The sequence below is a fragment of the Triticum dicoccoides genome, chromosome 3B (genome assembly GCF_002162155.2).
Source record: "Triticum dicoccoides isolate Atlit2015 ecotype Zavitan chromosome 3B, WEW_v2.0, whole genome shotgun sequence".
NCBI classification, from domain to species: domain Eukaryota; kingdom Viridiplantae; phylum Streptophyta; class Magnoliopsida; order Poales; family Poaceae; genus Triticum; species Triticum dicoccoides.
Window position 1 is genome coordinate 711,616,235 of NC_041385.1, and position 16,577 is coordinate 711,632,811.

Below are 16,577 nucleotides of genomic sequence, written 5' to 3' on the forward strand. Positions count from 1 at the left end.
AACACAACTACTTTGACCCAATCCTGGATATGGATGAGGTACTGGAGTTTGTTTCTCCTAGTCACTCTCGAATAGAATGGCTTGACGGACCACAAGAATAACAGGCATCAATGAACACGGGGCACAATTACTCCTGACTATCAATTGATAGGGGGTCAGAATACAACTAAAGAGGGACAACTCAAAAGAACATATGATTTTCTGAGTTGCGGATGCATGGATTAGCATGTCGAACGAGTTCAACATATTTCTTCCGGACAACCCATGCGGAAAGGTAGAACTGGCAGAGTCACAACATAGAATTGAGAACTCGTCAAGAGCTCTGGTTGTGATCTTTTGGTTCAAAAGAACTTCTGCCATAAGCAGTTCATAGTATTTGGAAGAAGGAAATACCACGGACCTCGAAGACTATCGCAAAGGTTACTAATATCCTAAAGGTACGAGCAACACTATCAACACGAGGTAGTAGAGTGAATCTTGGGTCAAGAACCCAGGAGTAGAATACCTACTACTAAGTGGCATCACGGGATGCTTTCGAGAATGATGGCCAGAATCATCACACTGGGAACACAAAGCATGGCTGGATTACTAGGTGATACTCTAGACACCTAGGGTCATAATAATAACTCCAACATATATGTCGAGGCAATAGAGTACCTCAACTCAGCAATTAGTGTGACTAACCTGGCCTAAAAGAACATCGAAACCAGAGGGAAAGGATTTTGCAAATGCATCAGACTATCTAAAAACCTGGGATGACTCGGACAGCATAACGGTTGTAAATGCTCAAAAAGATTTGAGGAATCCTACAAAATGGTGGCATAACCACTCGATCATCACAATATCAAGAATATGAGGCCATCTATGAATACACGAAAGTAGTAGCAACTGAACTGAGGCTTGAACCCATCAATCCTATAAGTCTACGGATTAGTAACACGTGATCCTGATAGAAAGAAGCGAAAGCCTAGTTCCTTAACCCCGTAGGAAAAATAAGATGACTCAGATCAGAAAGGCATAAGGTATAAGGAGTAAAAAGAGCCTTACGTTCCATCCCACAATCAATTCCCTTATATAACTAGAGAATTTCTAGACTCAACTTCGACCAGTTTGGGTTGGTAATCCTACAGGCAGTCAAGCTCTGATACCAAAACTGTCAGGACCCCGATCCTAAGTCACACCGATCTAGCATGTAACACATCATATCACTTTGCGGCCTCACGCACGGTATTCCCACGGGTGCCACCTTACCTGGCCCGGGACCGTTTGCGCCTTTTGGCTCACGTATATGATAGTGCCGCAAGCATCCATATGACAAAGAACCCAGGCTAACATGGCTAGTCGTGAACCCAAAGTGGCACTAACTTACAGGGACGGGCATACATGACCCAACAACGAACGTGTCGGCCATCAGCGAGTGAATCCGGGCTATAGCAACTGGGCTAGCAGGACTCCGGTAAACCGGGCTGTAAGTAGGCTAACAGGACTCCAGTAGACACCACGTGACATTTCCCCGAAGGGACAGACACAGGAACGAAGAAGGACACATGCCGGCCAGCTTAAGTGTTCCGGAGCAGTAGCAAGCTACCAAGGCTCAGTGGAAGCACTAGGAGACATTTCCCGGTAAGAGAGGCTACTAAGGATAAACAACTAGATAGTCAGATCCCACACATACCAAGCATTTCAATAACATACACACAATTTGCTCGATATGTGCAAATACAACATGGCATCACAACATGACTCTACAACTCAAGTATTTTAATCAATAGGCTCCAAGGAGCGAGATATTACAAACATGGGTCTCATGACCCAACACTCAGAGCATACAAGTCAAAGCACAAGCGGAAGCTTAACATGTCTGAGTACAGACATCTACAAATGGAAAAGGCTGAGAAGCCTGACTATCTACCAGATCCTGCTGAGGGCACAAGATCGTAGCTGAGGTAACAAGCTAAACATCGAAGTCCACGTGGGACTACTAGCGAGACTGAAGTCTCTCGGCAAAAACATAAATTAAGCAACGTGAGTACAAATGTACCCAGCAAGACTTACATCAGATCTATCTACATATGCATCAGTATCAACAAAAGGGATGGTGGGGTTTAACTGCAGCAAGCCAGCTTTGACTCAGTGGCTATCCTGAACTATGACTGCAAGTAACTCTTTTGAGGTGGCGCACACGAGTCCACATATTCACCATATCAATACACCACTATGGATCCGCTCCCTTCTCCCTACGAGAACGCCATCCATAGCACTCACGCTTATCTTGCGTATTTTAGAGTATCCACTTTCACTTGTCTATGAACTGTACAGGCAACCCAGAAGTCCTTTACTGCGGACACGGCTATTCGAATAGATCATATTAACCCTGCAGGGGTGTACTTCTTCACACACGCTCTCACCACTTACCACCATTTACACGACATGTACTCGGCAACCTTCAAGCGGAAGCCCAGCGAGGGTGTCGGCCACGACCTGACAAACCACACAAGTCTCTCGTCCAAGTTTATCGCCTATTCGGGTTCCATCCGCAAGGAGATCCGGCCGGGGTGTCGCTCACGACCCCAAACGATGTGTGCTGGGTTCCCAAGCCCACCTCAACGGGTGGATCTACGCTTGGTACACCGTGCCATGGTGCCTAGTTTGTCCCAAGCCCACCTGTACCGGGTGCCACTTGGTAGACTACTAACACTACCTACAAACACTAGAAACTAGTTGCAACTCCTGGACAAAGATCAAGTTGATTAATAAGTCGAGAGAGCTTGGAGCGCCCGGAGCCCAATGTGTGGTAGTAACTGTTCATGGATCACAAACACGGAACTCAGTTCCTGAGGACGGCTGCAATGAGACAACCCACCATGTACTCCTAGATGGCCTCTCACCGCTACCTTTACCAAACCGTGTTCACACACTTAGTTCACACACAGTAGGACATGTTTACACACCTCCAATTCATCCCCGATGAATCAGACCTGACTCAACTCTAAGCAGTAGCAGGCATGACAAACAAACATGAATGAGTAGGCACATTAGGGCTCAAACAACTCCTACTCATGCTAGTGGGTTTCATCTATTTACTATGGCAATGACAGGTCATGCAGAGGATAAAGGGGTTCAGCTACCGCAGCAAGTAACAGATGAATCGTTGTTGTCCTAATGTAGTAAAAGAGAGCAGGAGCGAGAGAGTGGGATTGTATCGGAATGAACAAGGGAGTTTTGCTTGCCTGACACTCCTGAAGATAGTATAGTTCTTCATCGGTGTCATCGAACTCATCCTCGAAACCACGTCTATCGAGAGGGGACAAACACCGACAACAAAGAGGAAACACAATCAATGCAATGCGCAATATGATGCATGATCTTGACATGGAAGAATGAGTGTGTTGAGCTAATGCAACTACAACCAGATGGGTTTGAGCCATTTTGAACCAAAAGTTCAATCCCAAACTCAAATTATGAATTTAAATAGTGCATTATCATGTTTTGATATAAACAGCAGGTTTAAGTTGCTTTAACATGCACGAAACCAGTGCAGATGGATAGATTGGATTTTTCTGATCATTTTTCATATATAAATTATTTCATTCTGAGCTACGGTTGATTTTCTATGATTTTTAGAAGTTTAGGACATTTTCTGGAATTTCCTAAATAAACTTAAATCCAAAAAATGCTTTATTGCGTCAGGGTGACGTCATCGTGATGTCAGCAGTCAACAAGGTTAGCTAACTGAGTTAAATAGAGTTAAGCTAATCCTAACTAAATGTCAGCAGGGTTGGGCCCACATGTCAGTGGGTTAATTAATTAACTAAATTAATTAGTGTTAACTAATCTAACACCTAAGTAAACAGTGCCTGGCCCATAAGTCAGAGAGACAGAGAAAGTCAAAGTGTGGTCAAACCCGGGTCAAACTCGCCGGAGTTGACCCGGGGCTCGTCACCGGCAGGGCCAGGGACGGCGGAGAGGTGAGGGTTTCCTCCTCCAGCGACCAAATCGACGGCGGAGAGCGGCTACGTGGAGCTAGAGCTCGCGCGCGTCAAGTGGTGCCGGTGGGAGGTGCTGGGGTGGCCAGAAACGTCGCCGGCGATGACCTTGGCGGTTGCCGGAGTTCGGACGAGGTCGGCTCCGATGCTAGGGGCACGGCGAGGTGTGTGGGGAGTGCTACGGGCTCGTGCGAGTGCGGCGGAGATGATGACGTGCTCGGAATTGATCCAACATGGCTGTGGCCACGAGGCGACGTGCGGTGGTGGCGGGGGGTGCGGTCGAGCTCGGTGCGGTTGCTGTGGTGCTCGAGAGCGAGAACGGGAAGGGGGAGGAGGAAGAGGAGCTCACGGGGAGTCGGTTGAAGCAGACGGCGAGCTCGGGGAGGGGCCGGAGCAAGCGGGGCAGCGATGGCGATCTGGCGGACCGAGGTTGAAGAAGACGGTGGGGATGTCGATTTGGGGCTTCTGGCGTCGCTTGGATCGGTAAAGAAGGTCTAGGGCGACGAGGCGGAGTTCTTGAGCCGGTCAGGGAAGCGAGGGGGAGGCGGTGTCCGCGATGGTGCACGTCGGCGGCGGCGGGCGCGTTCGGGTGGTGTGAGGGAGAGAGCCAGAGGAGGGGAGGAGCACGGTAGAGAGCGACAGAGGTCCAGGGGGTGGCGTGGCTCTGCGAGAGGCGTCCAGGGGGAGGAGGAGGCAGCCAGGCAGGGAGGAGGTGGCCGGCGTGTGGCTGCGAGCGCCGGGCACGCGCCCCTGCCTACTGGCGCGAGGAGGAAGGCGACCGAGAGGCTGCAGTGGTGGGCTGGGCCGGCTTTGGTGGGCTGCACAGGTAGGTGGCCAGGTAAGTGGCCCAGGTAAGCGTTCTCTCTCTCTCTCTCTCTCTCTCTCTCTCTCTCTCTTCTAAATTGTTTCTGTTTTCTATTTTCTGTAATTGTGTTTGGCTTTAATAAAAATGCCAGGGCATTTCAAAATATCATGAAACTGCTCAATGTCACTATTTGGAATATTTCCAATAGCAAACATTTCAGTTTGTGATTATTTCAGCATTTAAAATATTATTTAGCAATTAAATGCCCAAATGCAAATACCATATGATTTAATTCAAAAATCCAGTGTCACGTCCCTAGCCTTGCTATGCACTTGGACTAGTTGGTTGTTGCATCATGTTTAAATTTCTCTTAAACCTGAAATGGGGATCAACAAACCCCAGCACCCCCCTGAAAATACCAGGTTCAACTGAAAAACATTTCAATGAACCCAAAATGCCCTTCACAAAAGTTCATCATTTTTGAATTGGTCTAGAACCTCTCCAAAAAAATGGTGCACATTTTTCTAGGCCATTCTGGATTTTTGAATTAAATCTTATGGTATTTGCATTTGGGCATTTAATTGTTAAATAATATTTTAAATGCTCAAATAATCACAAACTGAAATGTTTGATGTTGGAAATATTCCAAACAGTGACATTGAGCAGTTTCATGATTTTTGGAAATGCCTTGGCATTTTTATTAAAGCCAAACACAATTACAGAAAATAGAAAATGGAATAAAAGGAGAGAGAGAGGTTACCTGTGAAGTTTACCTTGCAGCCCACTTACCTGGCCTTACCTGGCTGGCCCAGGTCCTGTGCAGCCCAGCTGGCAGCCCAGCCAACAGGCCCAGCCCACCAGTGGCAGCGCTGTCCTCTTCCTCCTGCCAGGAGGAGAAGCAGCTGCGTGCCCGACGCATGCCGCGCCACCTCCAGGCTGCCTGCCTGTGCCCCGACTCCCCTGAAGACGCCACACAGCCACCCGGAGCCGTCTAGCCCTTCCTCTCTTCCCCTGGAGCTCTTTCCCCCTGCTCTGCTCTCTCTCCCTCCCGCAACCGAGTGCTGCCGACGATGCCGTTCACCACCACCGCGCCCACCGTCGTCGCATCTCTCCCCTGAGTTGTCCACAAGAACCGCCTCGGTCCGCTCGTCCTCTCCACCGAGCTATACGACGCCGGAGGCCCTAGAACGTCGCCATCGCTGTCGTCATCAACCTCTGCTCCAACGATTGCCGCCGTCAAATTCGTCGCCGTCCGGCCTCCCCCGAGCCTGCCGAGCATCTCTTCGTGACCGTGGTGAGCCCCCGTCATATCCCCCTAACCCCGCTTCCGTTTGGTCGCCGTAGCCGTTGTCCCCTTGCTTACCATAGCCGCCGCCACACGGGCTCGTCGCCGGCGAAGCCCCGGTGACCTTTTGGTTCCACGCGTGCGTCCGTTGCACTCGCAACGTCCCGTAGAGCAAAACTAGCGCGACAACCATCTCGTTTGCACACCGCAGCGCCGGTCCCGCAAACCCCCGAGCTCCGGCCGCCGCCCGGCTCGAAGCCGTCGTCGTTCCCGCCCACCCTAGCTCCAACCACCGTCACCGTTGGATCGCCACACCGCCAGCTACCCATAGCACCCACCCGCGCATCGAACCGTGGCCGGGGAAGCGTTTCCGACGCTCTCCATCGTCTCAGCCTCGCCGGCGGCTCAACGCCGGCAGCTTTGACCTGCTGACCAAGTTGACCCCGGGTAGGCCTAGTTTGACCCCGCTGGGTCCATGACAAATGGGACCCGCCTGCTAATTAAGTTAGGATTAGGACTAACTAAAATTAGTTAGACTAATAACACTGACATGCGGGACCCATGGTCAGTTTGACCTGGACCGCCCCGTTGACCTGCTGACATCATAGTGACGTCATGCTGACGCAGTAATTCTTCTGGAATTTAAATAAATCTTAAATGGTTTATTTATTTCAGAAAATGTTATAAACTTGTAAAAATCATATAAAATCAACCGTGACTCGGAATGAAATAAATTATATATGAAAAATGATCAGAAAAATCCAATCTATTCATTTGTGCCATTTTCATGCATGTTAGAACAACTTATAGCTTCTGTTTAGGACAAATCATATAAATGGCATTTAAACCTTCACATATGGAGTTTGAATTTGAATCTTGGATTCAAACCAACTTCATTTAACCCATTGCTAGTTGCATTAGCTCAAACCACAGCATATTGCCATGTCACACTCATGCATCATATTGTTGCATTGCATTGATTGTGTTCTTTCTCTGTTGCCGGTGATTGTCCCCTCTCGGTAGACGTTGGTTCGACGATGTGATCGATGACACCGATGAAGAGCTATACTGTCTTCAGAAGTATCAGGAAAGCAAAACCCCCCTTGTTCATTCCGATACAATCCCACTCTCTCGCTCCTGCTCTATTTTATTGCATTAGGACAACAACGATACAACTATTACTTGCTGCGGTAGTTGAACCCCCTTTATCCTCTGCATGACCTGTCATTGCCACAGTAAATAGATGAAACCCACTAGCATGAGTAGGAGTTGTTTGAGCCCTATTGTGCCTACTCATTCATGCTTGTTTGTCATGCTTGCTATTGCTTAGAGTTGTGTCAGGTCTGATTCATCAGGGATGAATTGGAGGTGTGTGAACATGTCCTACTGTGTGTGAGCTAAGTGTGTGAACATGATTTGGTAAAGGTAGCGGTGAGAGGCCATGTAGGAGTACATGGTGGGTTGTCTCATTGAAACCGTCCTCGAGAACTAAGTTATGTGTTTGTGATCCATGGACAACTACTACCACACATTGGGTTCCGGTAACTCGGCCCCTCTCGGCTTATTAATCAACTTGATCTCTGTCCAGGAGTTGCAACTAGTTTCTGGTGTTTGTAGGTAGTGTTAGTAGTCTACCAAGTGGCACCCGGTACAGGTGGGCTTGAGACAGACTAGGCACAGTGGCCCGGTGTACCAAGTGGCACCCGGATGGTGGACTTGGGAACCCTGCACACATCGTTTGGGGCCGTGAGCGACACCCCGGCCGGATCTCCTTGCGGATGGAACCCGAATAGGCGATAAACCTGGACAAGAGACTTGTGTGGTTAGTTAGGTCGTGGACTACACCCTCGCTGGGCTTCCGCTTGAAGGTTGCCGAGTACATGTCGTGTAAACGGCGGTAAGTGGTGAGAGCGTGTGTGAAGAAGAACACCCCTGCAGGGTTAATATGATCTATTCGAATAGTCGTGTCCATGGTAAAGGACTTCTGGGTTGCCTGTACAGTTCATAGATAACTTGAAGTGGATACTCTAAAATACGCAAGATAAGCGTGAGTGCTATGGATGGCGTTCTCGTAGGGAGACGGGAGCGGATCCATAGTGGTGTATTGATATGGTGAATATGTGGACTCGTGTGCGCCACCTCAAAAGAGTTACTTGCAGTCGTAGTTCAGGTTAGCCACCGAGTCAAAGCTGGCTTGCTGCAGTTAAACCCCACCATCCCCTTTGTTGATAATGATGCATATGTAGTTAGTTGTGATGTAAGTCTTGCTGGGTACATTTGTACTCACGTTGCTTAATTTATGTTTTTGCAGAGAGACTTCAGTCTCGCTAGTAGTTCCACGTGGACTTCAACGTTTAGCTTGTTACCTCAGCTACGATCTTGTGCCTTCGGCAGGATCTGGTAGATAGACAGACTTCTCAGCCTTTTTCATTTGTAGTTGTCTGTACTCTGACATGTTAAGCTTCCGCTTGTGCTTTGACTTGTATGCTCTGAGTGTTGGGTCATGAGACCCATGTTTGTAATATCTCGCTCCTCGGAGCCTAATGAATAAATACTTGAGTTGTAGAGTCATGTTGTGATGCCATGTTGTATTTGCACATATCGAGCATATTGTGTGTATGTTATTGAAATGCTTGGTATGTGTGGGATCTGACTATCTAGTTGTTTATCCTTGGTAGCCTCTCTTACCGGGAAATGTCTCCTAGTGCTTCCACTGAGCCTTGGTAGCTTGCTACTGCTCCAGAACACTTAGGCTAGCCGGCATGTGTCCTTCTTCGTTCCTGTGTCTGTCCCTTCGGGGAAATGTCACGCGGTGTCTACCGGAGTCCTGTTAGCCTGCTACAGCCCGGTTCACCGGAGTCCTGCTAGCCTAGTTGCTACAGCCCGGACTCACTCGCTGATGACTCACACGTTCGTTGTTGGGTCATGTATGTCTGTCCCTGTAAGTTAGTGCCATTTTGGGTTCATGACTAGCCATGTCAGCCCGGGTTCTTTGTCATATGGATGCTAGCAGCACTATCATATACGTGAGCCAAAAGGCGCAAACGGTCCCGGGCCAGGTAAGGTGGCACCCGTGGGAATACCGTGCGTGAGGCCGCAAAGTGATATGATGTGTTACATGCTAGATCGGTGTGACTTAGGATCGAGGTCTTGATAGCTTTGGTATCAGAGCCTGACTACCTGTAGGATTACCAAGCCAAACTGGTCGAAGTCGAGTCTAGAAATTCTTTAGTTATATAAGGGAATTGATTGTGGGATGGAACGTAAGGCTCTTTTTACTCATTTACGTTATGCCCTTCTGATCTGAGTCAACCTCTTCTCTTCTACGGGGATTAAGAACTAGGCTTCTCATCTTTCTATCAGGATCACATGTTACTAATCCATAGACCTATATGATTGATGGTTCTAAGCTTGAGTTCAGTTTCTACTATCTTCTATATGTTCATAGTTGATCTCGACACCTTGATATTGTGCTTCTGAGTGGTTACGCCACCATTTTTGCATTATGTCTCAAATCCTTTGAGCATTTACAGCCGTTATGTTGTCCGAGTCATCCCAGGTTTCTAAATAGTCTGAAGCATTTGCAAATCCTTTCCTCCCGTTTCGATGTTCTTTTGGTCAGATTAACCACACTAGTCAGTGAGTTGAGGTACTCCATTGCCTCGACATATATGTTGGAGCTATTACTATGACCCTAGGTGTCTTATGAAACCACCTAGTAATCTAGCCATGATTAGTGACCTAGTGTGATGATTCTGGCCTCTATTCTCGAAAGCATCCAATGATGCCACTTAGTATGTAGGTATTCTACTCCTGGGTTTCTGAACCTGAGATTCACCCTACTTATCTCATGTTGATAGTGTTTGCTCGTTCCTTTAGGTTATTAGTAACCTTTGCAATAGTCCTCGAGGTCCATGGTATTTCTTTCTTCCAAATACCATGAACTGCTTATGGCAGAAGTTCTTCTGAACCAAAAGATCACAAGCAGAGTGCTCTTAATGGGTTCTCCATTCTACATTGTGATTCTGCCAGTTCTACCTTCTCCGCATGGGTTATCCGGAAGAAATATGTTGAACTTGTTCAACGTGCTAATCCATGCATCCACAACTCAGAAAGTGATATGTTCCTTTGAGTTGTCCCTCTGTAGTTGTATTCTGACCCCTGTCTATCAATTGATAGTCAGGACTAGTTATGCATTCGTGTTATCGACGCCTATTATTCTTGTGGTCTTTCAAGCCATTCTATTCTGGAATGACTAGGAGAAACAAACTCCAGAACCTCATCCATATCTAGTATTGGGTCAAAGTAGTTGTGTTCCGCAGATCAAAATGCTAATCTAGCTCTCGCTCTATCCTACATTGGTGTATTACCATCTTTATATCAATACTCATGGGAATTACACACCATCCTATGAACTCTTGATACAGTGATACTTCTTGCCCTCATTATTCATTTCTCAGCTCCCATGTTGTTGCAACCGGAGTGCCGACATGTGAATCATGATGTGTGAAATCTATACTCCTAGCAACTGTGTTGCCTGGTAGTTAAAGGACAATAATTTCATTCTTAGCGTGTTGGTTTTGAATCATCATTCTAAGATAGATTGTGCTACCTAGTCCTTATTTTTGGTGCACCTTTCGATCAATGAGTTAGGGCTATGCCGATCCCTTGCTTATTTGATCATCTCGTCTTGCCCTGAAAAGCAAGATTGATCTCGAGCTTAATAGCATATCGGTGGTTCGTGATTTTCCTAATATCTTCTCGGAAGTATCGCCAGGTTGTCACCTGATCGCTATGTTGAGCTCGTGATCAAGTTGGTTTTCGAAACCACCCTTTCTCCAAGAATCCGTGTTCGATACCCTAGGCTAGTTGGCTAAGCTAAACAACAACTTGGAGAGTTGGAGGATAAAATCTTGTCCGACTTGGTTCATTTCATCCAACCTTTGATTTGAGTGTGGGCTATCCTCAAATCAAGTCAGAACCAACGATGTTTGTAATGTTGTCTTACTCGTGGTTGATTCCTCGAGCATACACCGTTACATCTTTTGGTCTGACCAATACTATCACACTGTTCGCATAATGGTGGAATTCCAGTGATATGGGAATTCTAATGAGTTGTTGTTGAGCCCATCGACAACATCCTTATCTCCTCCATGATTCGTGTTGAACATCCAGCTAGTGTTGGAAACTTCTATACGCATTATCTTCATGTTCCATTCATGAAGCATGTGTTGGATGAAAGAAGTGACTTCCTCTGATTCACGTGCATTTGGTGCAAGTTGCCGCCATGAGTTCAAGAAAGTTAGTTTTGCTTCCTTTGGAATCATCCCAAGTCAGGCATGCATGTGCGAAGTATACATTGGATTGTGAGATTAGCTACCTCCATTCTATATGTGTTCCTAGCACACCAAGCCACTGATTGACTTGTTCAAGGAGAAGAAGTTCCTTCATAAGAGCTAATCATATGACCTAAGCAAGGACTTCATTATCAGCAATGATGGTTTCCCAACCTGAACTCGGTAGTGTTTTATTATAAGACTACTACGTGGTCATGCTTGTCTTGGACAACGTGTTCACAGGTTTGTAGCAGAACCAACTCATGTTTTGGAGCTTACTACCGTAGTACATTTCCCGAGAATCTCGCAACGTAGTCTCGTCGATTTGTGTTGCAAACTATCCTTTTCTTTCTAGACTTGATGAGTTTGGAATATTCTGACACCAACCAGATCTGAATCTCAGGCTGATATGATGGTTGGAACGTTTTCCCAAGAACTATAATATTGGTCTCACCATAACCGGTAAAGTGGATTTCATGGTCAACGCACCCAACCGGAAGACCTATTATTGTAATATCTTGATTGAGGAAGTTGGCCACCTCCCCATAAGGATTTTGTAGGACTTACTCCCTAGTTGTCCCTTATGGATTTTTGTGCTCCTCAAGTCCGACCTTTTACTTGATTCTCTAGATATCAAACCATTTTAATAAATGGATTACGCTAACACATCAAGGAGAACATTAGAAGCGGAGTGCTAAATGTCTCTCGGTCGATCATCCAGATTTTGTCCCCTTGGCCCCGCTAAGGTGAAATCTGAGAAGGTGTTATCTTCCTTTGCATCTGCATCGTCCATCGATGTTCATCATGGTAGTATGATGTGTTGCCAGGATCCTCGACATGGATGTTGGTAAGACCCTGATGAATATGGAAATGCTCAAGTTCTCGAGGGCATGCTCAGACACTAGGTTATATCCTCGGTATCAATTGGGATGTGCCTTCCGTTTGTCGAGTTGTCTTATAACTCTAGTTTCCTTTCCAAACTGAGTATGCCATTCTTTCAAATTCTTTCAAACGATCGATTGTAATTTGCCTTCGGCTGGTATAAAGAGTTTATATGATCTCTAAATCAAAGGTAATTCTTTTTGCCACTTAAGGGGATTTTTCTGCAAGTCACCTTCCCTAAGGTGCCCCGTTATGGTATCATGGCAACTCAACTCCTCGCTATGTTGACAATCGTTTACCACCTTCTTAAGTGTGGAATTGTTGTCTACCTAGTGAACCCTCGTCATCTATTCCACTCCATCCCTCTAGATGTGTGCTTCGTGTCTCAGCTCGGGGGATGCTGCTATGCCTCATCCCATGAGTTGATCCTGAGTTGTTCGGTCTTCGAGAAGATCAATTCTTCTAGAGTTTTCCTTTCCTCTTCTTGTCATTTTAGTTGGAGTTCTCAGAGGAAGACATCGAGACAAAGATGGTGATCGAATCAACGCCCTTATGAAGTGCAACCTGGATCGAGAAGATTGTGATAGTTTGTGTTCCTCTGTCTTCTTACCTCATGCTTGAATCTCAGGACGAGATTCTGGTTTAGTGGGGCTGAGTTGTCACGTCCCTAGCCTTGCTATGCACTTCGACTAGTTGGTTGTTGCATCATGTTTAAATTTCTCTTAAACCTAAAATGGGGATCAACAAACCCCAGCACCCCCTTGAAAATACCAGGTTCAACTGAAAAACATTTCAATGAACCCAAAATGCCCTTCACAAAAGTTCATCATTTTTGAATTGGTCTAGAACCTCTCCAAAAAAATGGTGCACATTTTTCTAGGCCATTCTGGATTTTTGAATTAAATCTTATGGTATTTGCATTTGGGCATTTAATTGTTAAATAATATTTTAAATGCTCAAATAATCACAAACTGAAATGTTTGTTGTTGGAAATATTCCAAACAGTGACATTGAGCAGTTTCATGATTTTTGGAAATGCCCTGGCATTTTTATTAAAGCCAAACACAATTACAGAAAATAGAAAATGGAATAAAAGGAGAGAGAGAGGTTAGCTGTGCAGTTTACCTGGCTTCCCACTTACCTGGCCTTACCTGGCTGGCCCAGGTGCTGTGCAGCCCAGCTGGCAGCCCAGCCAACAGGCCCGGCCCACCAGGGGCAGCGCTGTCTTCTTCCTCCTGCCAGGAGGAGAAGCAGCTGCGTGCCCGACGCATGCCGCGCCACCTCCAGGCTGCCTGCCTGTGCCCCGACTCCCCTGAAGACGCCACGCAGTCACCCGGAGCCGTCTAGCCCTTCCTCTCTTCCCCTGGAGCTCTGTCCCCCTCCTCTGCTCTCTCTCCCTCCCGCAACCGAGCACTGCCGTTGACGCCGTTCACCACCACCGCGCCCACCATCGTCGCATTTCTCCCCTGAGTTGTCCACAAGAACCGCCGCGGTCCCCTCGTCCTCTCCACCGAGCTGTACGACGCCGGAGGCCCTAGAACGTCGCCATTGCGGTCGTCATCAACCTCTGCCCCGACGATCGCCGCCGCCAAATTCGTTGCCGTCCGGCCTCCCCCGAGCCCGGCGAGCATCTCTTCGTGACCATGGTGAGCCCTCGGTCATATCCCCCTAACCCCGCTTCCGTTTGGTCGCCGTAGCCGTTGTACCCTTGCTTACCATAGCCGCCGCCACACGGGCTCGTCGCCGGCGAAGCCCCGGTGACCTTTTGGTCCCACGCGTGCGTCCGTTGCACTTGCAATGTCCCTGAGGGAGTTCCGGACTAGGGGGTGTCCGGATAGCCGAACTATCATCATCGGCCGGACTCCAAGACTATGAAGATACAAGATTGAAGACTTTATCCCGTGTTCGGATGGGACTTTCCTTGGCGTGGAAGGCAAGCTTGACGATACGGATATGTAGATCTCCTACCTTTGTAACCGACTCTGTGTAACCCTAGCCCTCTCCGGTGTCTATATAAACTGGATGGCTGTAGTCCATAGGACGAACAACAATCATACCATAGGCTAGCTTCTAGGGTTTAGCCTCCTTGATCTCATGGTAGATCTACTCTGGTAACCCACATCATCAATATTAATCAAGCATGACATAGGGTTTTATCTCCATCAAGAGGGCCCAAACCTGGGTAAAAACATCGTGTCCCTCGTCTCCTATTACCATCCGCCTAGATGCACAGTTCGGGGCCCCCTACCCGAGATCCGCCGGTTTTGACACTGACATTGGTGCTTTCATTGAGAGTTCCTCTGTGTCGTCACCGATAGGCTCGATGGCTTCTTTGATCGTCATCGACGACGCAGTCCAGGGTGAGATTTTTCTCCCCGAACAGATCCTCGTATTCGGCGGCTTTGCACTGCGGGCCAATTCACTTGGCCATCTGGAGCAGATCGAAAGCTACGCCCCTGGCCGTCGGGTCAGATTTGGAAATTTAAACTTCACGGCCAACATCCGCGAGGACTTGATCTTCGACGGATCCGAGCCATAGCCGAGCGTGCCGCACTGTCACGGCGAGCATGATTTAGCTCTGCAGCCGGACAATACCCTGGAGGCCGCACTAGAACCCGCTCTGATCTTCAATTCGGAGCCGGCTGCGCAGATCGAGGACGGATGGCTAGACACAGCCTCGGGGGCTGCAACCTCTACGGCGATAGAGCCGAACAGTGACCTTGTCCCTCATGAAGCTTGTGACTCCGAGGCGCCGGACTCCTTGCTGGACTCCGAACCTCCCGCGCCTCCTCCGGTCGAATCCGATTGGGCGCCGATCATGGAGTTCACCGCAGCGGACATCTTTCAACACTCACCTTTTGGTGACATCTTGAGTTCGCTAAAGTATCTCTCGTTATCGGGAGAGCCCTGGCCGGACTACGGTCAGGACGGTTGGGATGCGGACGACGAAGAAATTCAAAACCCACCCACCACCCACTTGGTAGCCGCTGTCGACGATCTAACCGACATGCTAGACTATGACTCCGAAGACATTAACGGTATGGACGACGATGCCGGAGACGACCAAGAACCTGCACCCACCGGGCACTGGAAAGCCACCCCTACTCACGACGTATACATGGTGGGTACACCTAAAGGAAGCGACAATGAGGAAAAATGGGACGTGGCGAAGGATAACTCCCCCAACAAACAACCAAAATGGTGACGCAAGCGCCGCCTGAAGACCGGCCTCGATAAAAACGGCACCCATACGGACAAGGCCCTAGAGCAGGGCGAAGCAGTGGACGACGCACATGTCAGCAAGCAGCCAGCCGGACGTGAACTGGACAAGCAACCCATCCCCGGCGAAGATGATCTCACATCACCAGAACACACGAATCTGCACAAAAGGCTCGTCGCCACAGCAAGAAGCTTGAAGAAGCAAAAGCGGAAGCTCAAAACAGCGGAGGACGCACTCAGAATGAGATGGAGCAAAGTACTCAACAGCGCAGATAAACATGGTGCTAGTCACCAGACAAAGAGCTACCCGAAGCGCAAGCTGCTGCCCGAATTTGACGAGGAGGCCTTAGAGCCCCCGCAGTCAAAAAAGAAAGAAGCCGCCTGGCCGGATAGACGACCAGATGACAGGCCAAGAGCAACAAGGGGCGCCGCACACAAGCCGGCACACGATCAGCATAAAGATCCTCGAAAAAAGACTACCCAGTCAGATCTATTTACGGACCAAAAAAGAAGACTCCAGGAAGCAACATAACCCATCGAACATCTGAAGACAACAGCACACCCAAATATAGGGGCGCCGCACACCCACTATGTTTCACCGATGAGGTACTGGATCATGGATTCCCAGCGGGATTCAAACCCGTAAACATAGAGGCATATGACGGAACAACAGACCCCGGAGTCTGGATTGAGGATTATATCCTACACATACATATGGCCAGAGGAGATGATCTCCATGCCATTAAATACCTACCCCTCAAGCTCAAAGGGCCAGCTCGGCATTGGCTTAAAAGCCTCCCAGAAAATACCATCGGAAGTTGGGTAGAGCTTGAGGATGCGTTTCGAGCAAATTTTCAGGGGACTTATGTCCGGCCTCCGGATGCAGACGATTTAAGTCACATAACTCAACAGCCCGGAGAGTCAGCACGCAAATTCTGGAACATGTTCCTCACTAAAAAGAACCAGATAGTCGACTGTCCGGACGCTGAAGCCTTAGCAGCCTTTAAACACAACGTCCGAGACGAATGGCTCGCCAGACACCTCGGCCAAGAAAAACCAAGAAC